The sequence below is a fragment of the Trichechus manatus genome, unplaced genomic scaffold (genome assembly GCF_000243295.1).
Source record: "Trichechus manatus latirostris isolate Lorelei unplaced genomic scaffold, TriManLat1.0 scaffold00012, whole genome shotgun sequence".
In the NCBI taxonomy this organism is placed as follows: Eukaryota; Metazoa; Chordata; class Mammalia; order Sirenia; family Trichechidae; genus Trichechus; species Trichechus manatus.
Window position 1 is genome coordinate 10,954,974 of NW_004443948.1, and position 5,604 is coordinate 10,960,577.

Below are 5,604 nucleotides of genomic sequence, written 5' to 3' on the forward strand. Positions count from 1 at the left end.
TGTAAACCTTCACCTGAAGTACAATTTTATATATAAAGAAAGCAAGGGGTCATTAAAGGCAGGAAAGAAAGAAAAGACCAAAATGGATGTCAGAAGATGACTCTGAAACTTGATCTTGAAAGTCAAGTAGCTAAAGGAAATGGAAGAAATGAATTAAAAGAGCTGAACAGAAGATTTCAAAGGGTAGCTCGAGAAGACAAAGTAAAGTATTATAATGACATAACCAAAGACCTGGAGATATAAAATCAAAAGGGAAGAACATGCTCAGCATTTCTCAAGCTGAAAGAACTGAAGAAAAAATTCAAGCCTTGAGTTGCAATATTGTAGGATTCTACAGGGAGAATATTAAACGACACAGGAAGCATCAGAAGAAGATGGGAGCAATACACAGTCACTATACCAAAAAGAATTGGTTGATGTTCAACCATTCCAGAAAGTATCATATGACCAGGAACTGATGGTACTGAGGGAAGAAGTACAAGCTGCCCTCAAGGCACTGGTGAAAAATAAGGTTCCAGGCAGTGATGGAATACCAATTGAGAAGTTTCAACAAAGGGATGCAGTGCTGGAAGTGGTCACTCGTCTATGCCAAGAAATTTGGAAGACAACTGCCTGGCCAAACGACTGGAATAGATCCATATTTGTGTCTATGCCCAAGAAATGTGATCCAATTGAATGCGGAAATTATTGAACAATATCATTAATATCACATGCAAGTAAAATTTTGCTGAAGATCATTCAAAAGTGGCTTTAGCAGTACATCAACAAAGAACTGCCAGAAATTCAAGCTGGATTCAGAAGATGATGTGGAACCAGAGGTATCATTGCTGATGTCAGATGTATCCTGGCTGAAAGCAGAGAGTACCAGAAAGATGTTTACCTGTGTTTAATGACTATGCAAAGGCATTTGACTGTGTGGATCATAATAAATTATGGATAACTTTGTGGAAAATGGGAATTCCAGAACACTTAATTGTGCTCATGAGGAAGTACATAGATCAAGAAGCAGTCATTCAAACAGAACAAGGGGATACCAAGTGGTTTAAAGTCAGAAAAGGTGTGGGTCAGGGTTGTATTCTTTCACCATACTTATTCAGTCTGTATGCTGAGAAAATAATCCGAGAAGCTGGACTATATGAAGAACGAGGCATCAGGATTGGAGGAAGACTCATTAACAACCTGTGTTATGCAAATGACACAACCTTGCTTTCTGAAAGTGAAGAGGACTTGAAGCACTTACTGCTGAAGGTCAAAGACCACAGCCTTCCATGTGGATTACACCTCAAAATAAGAAAACAAAAATCCTCACAACTGGACAAATAAGCAATGTCATGATAAATGGAGATTAAAGTTGTCAAGGATTTCATTTTTCTTGGATCCACAATCAACAACCATGGAAGCAGCAGTTAAGAAATCAAAAGATGCATTGGGCAAATCTGCTGTAAAAGACCTCTTTAAAATATTAAAAAGCAAAGATGTCACCTTGAAGATTAAGATGCTCCTGACCCAAGCCATGGTGTTTTCAGTCGCCTTACATGCATTGGAAATCTGGACAATGAATCAGGAAGACCAAAGAAGAATTGGTGCCTTTGAATTGTGGCGTTGGCAAAGAATATTGAATATACCATGGACTGCCAAAGTTTGAACAAATCTGTCTTGGAAGAAGTACAACCAGACTGCTCCTTAGAAGCAAGGATGGTGAGATTAAGTCTGACATATTTTGGACATGTTATCAGGAGGCATCGCTCCCTGGAGAAAGACATCATGCTTGGTAAAGTAGAGGATCAGCAAAAAAGAGGAAAACCTTCAATGAGATGGATTGACACAGTGGCTGCAACAATCAGCTCAAGCATAACGATTGTGAAGATGGTGAAAGACTGGGCAGTATTTCATTTTGTTGTACATAGGCTTGCTATAAGTCAAAATGGACTCGATGACACCTAACAACAACTAATAATGACATTATATCAGGTTGTTCATGAACCAGGAGTCCCTTCATGGTATTTCAAAATGTTGTTTCAAGTTGGTTATATTTTTTTAAAGATTTCTTTTCCTGTTCTATTATCCTTTGGTTTTCTTTTTTGGCCACACCTATTATACATGTATTGGCTTTTCTTTGCCTGTTGTCCCTCAGTCTAATGTTGCAGAAAGTATAAATAGAAATTCACGATCCATTTGCAAAATCTTGAAAAACCTAAAATGCCATATACACTTACAATATGGCTTAACTTTATAATTGTCCTAAGTGTCTTTGTTTAGAACTTAACAGATGACTGTTACAGTAATTACCAGAAACTTTCATTGAAAGATAATAAAAATATGTTACTTAATAAACATTTTATTATAGTGCAGGTAATAGTATCACCACATACCAGATTTATTACCTTGGGAAAGTTACCTAGTTAGCATAATTATCTGTTAGTTTTCGCCTTTATAAAATAGAGATAATAATAGTATCTACTTTCTAGAGTTAGATTTAATGACCCTAGATGGAATGGTAGATAAATAAAACAAGAGAGCGAGAAACTGAGAAAAAAGGAGAGACATATATAAATGCGGTATTTAATATGGCATCTGTAAAAAGTTAACCACTGAACGAAAGTTGTTTTATTATTCATATCTTTCTGACTACGGAGTAATCTTCATTAGTTAAAATTACAGAGATGATTTATATTCTGTTGAAGTTAAAGTATATAAAGGAAACAAAAGCAAACCTCTTTGTTTCTTCACTAACACTCAAAATTTATTAAAATAAACCACTTTTAGTCATTAGTAAGTAGTAATTATATAGACTTTCTATGAATTAGAGTAAGATATGTCTAATAAAAAAAACGCTTAGATACTCTTTTATGCTATATTTGGCATTATCTCTCCAAACTTGTGACGACCCAACTTTTTTTTTTTTTTTTAATCTTGATTTATGCCTTAGAGAATGAAGTAAAGCCAAGGATAATTCATACACCTGACAAAAACTACACCAAAAAAAAAAAAAAAGTCAATGGGATTTGGTGTTAGTTTATCACTCATGGTGACTAAGTTTATCTCTGGGCCAAAATCAATAAGGTTGAGGGAAAAAAACTTTGATGGAAGAATGCACTGAATTTCTTACGAGTTAATATGTCTGTTTGCTTTTCTTCTCATTTTTAAATCTGGTGTTATTCTTAAGAGACACTAATATATTGATACATGAGGAATGCCACTTAATCTTTTAACAATGACAGAAAAAAAATTAAAGTCAATTTTCCATCATTAAGTCACCCATATATCATAGTCATATTTGTATTAGTAAACTAAAGTTTTCAGAACATTTAATTATATAAATATTGTTTGGTGTCATAGAATGATATCTCCATGATACCTTGTCCATGCAATCATATGCTAATGTCTAATGATAGATGATTTTCATTAACCTTTTTCTGATGACTCTTACTCAAAATAAGGGGAAAAATTGTTACTGCCTATTTATTTATGGAATATTTGACCAAGAAGATCATCCTGCTTTTTCACTGAAGATAAGTTCTCATATTTATTTTTTTTTAAATTTTGAATTTGTACATATATATGGCAGAAAGCATCAACGGTTATTGAGCAACTATAATGTGTCAGGTAATCAATACCTGAAATGAAACTTTTTGTTCTTTCAATATCCCAATTTTGGAGCTTGTCAGAGATAAGATTATACATAAGGAATTTTCTCAAGTTATGTATTGCCTTCAGTTTTTATGTTAGTAAACAGCTGATGTTAATACAATATACTGTGCTCTTCATAAATGCCACATACTGATGTAGGTATTTTACATGCAGCATTTTATTGAATACATACAAAATCCTTTTAAGGAGATTATGAGAGGAAATCAATATTTTCTCTAATTTGAAAATGGGAAAACTGGTGTGCCAGTTCCAAGTCTCCAACTTAATTACAATTTTTTAAACCACTCTTGTATCACATGTGTTAGGCAACTAACAAAGGTGCTGCTTAACATCTATAATGAAAAAAGAGCAAGAATGAAGAAGCAGGTGGCTGATAATGGTTGCCCTAGTAAAATGTTTGCAGTCCTTGTTAAGAATTGTGAAGCGTGTGATATTTATCCTACCAAAAACTAACAAGTCCCCTCCACGTTCCTGTCTTTCAGCACTGTTTTAAGAATGTGCCAATAGGCATGGCCAAACTTGGATGCTTCAATTCTCTCATCTGTCACTGGTACCAGGGCAACCTGAGGGCCCATGGCATGGCAAATGGTGACCCAGGAGTTTTCTGGTCCTGAAGACTGGTATGGCGGACCAATTCCACAGCTACATGTAGGCCTCATTCCTGATCCTGTCACAGATCATCCTTATGCAAACCATCTATTAGCACTCTCTAAGCCTGTAACTGGTGCTGGTCAGCTGGTTGTTGCATAGTAACCACTCAGTGTACCAGATGTTCAATGCTGTGGGCTACTCCACCCCTGAAGGCCAGCTCTTGATGATGTCCATCATCCTTGGCAGCCTCACTTGTGCCCTGGGTTGCTGTACTTCATTCTACGATAGAAGGAATGTCTAGATTCCATTTCTACTGTCCATTTCTTTCACTTTCTGGGCTACTGGCTCTGTAATGCCCATTTCTTCTGTACACTAACCTGCTAACTGGTCCAGGCCATGTGCACTGCACTCATGGCTGTCATCAAGGAGTACCTATGCATGCAGATGGAGCTCAATGAGACCCCCCTCAACTCAGCTCCTAGATCCCATGTCTAGAGTCTGGCCCTGGGATACTCTGCTGGGCACTTAGCCCTCCAACATCTTTGACTTCGAGACCCTCCAGATGAGTTCCAGGCCAGGTCTGAGAGCAGCCTTGGTAATGTGGAGTCTCTTGGTGTGGGAAAGGTAGTGAGGCCTGATAAGAAGGCAGGTAGCAGTCAGGACCACAGCTGTAAGAATGGCCTTTGTCTGCTGACACTTTGGTGTCTGGGAGGTCAGAAAGGGCAACACTCTGAGGGTAATAACAGAGTTGGAGCCATGTCACTTTTGAGTCACCATACCTATCATCACTCTTTTGTTTCAAAACAAAACAAAATCTATTATACATAACTGGAGAAAATCACTCTTCTAGTCATCTGTTTCACCTTCCTGGGACAGTTCTTTGCCGTGTTGCTGAACCACAGTGATGCTGTTTGGAAAACCACTTGGTTTCTGGATTCATAGGCACTGAAAAAGATGTAGGTGTGAAGTATTAGGCTAGTGTCAGGGAGAGGATGGCAGATGGAGGCAACAAGAAAAAGAAAATGTACTATCTGTGCTTTGTTACATGTATTTTCATAACACCCATGAAGTTATTACTAACTTTCTTTCAGTTCCCTCTCTGGGGTCTCCACCCTGCTGTGGGCTGTAAACATACCAAAAGAAAAACAAAACAAATCCATTGCCACCAAGTGGATTCCGACTCATAGCAAAGAATTCAAGCATCCTACACAGTTTAATCCTCATAATAAAGTCTCTGCTTTTTTCCTAGGAATGGCCAGGCACCTCAGTTGCCAATGGACAGCTGTGCTGTTTGGAATTCCTTTTTCCTGTGTTGTTTGGAATTCTACAATAGTAAGGGTATGACGGGTGCTCAGAGATAAG

At 37.3% G+C, this 5,604-nt stretch overlaps 1 pseudogene; it reads left to right on the forward strand.

Annotated features, from left to right (window-relative positions):
- The first annotated feature begins 4,273 nt into the window (after positions 1-4,273).
- On the forward strand, positions 4,274-4,946 carry LOC101353723 (protein SYS1 homolog pseudogene; annotated as a pseudogene).
- Positions 4,947-5,604: the final 658 nt, after the last annotated feature.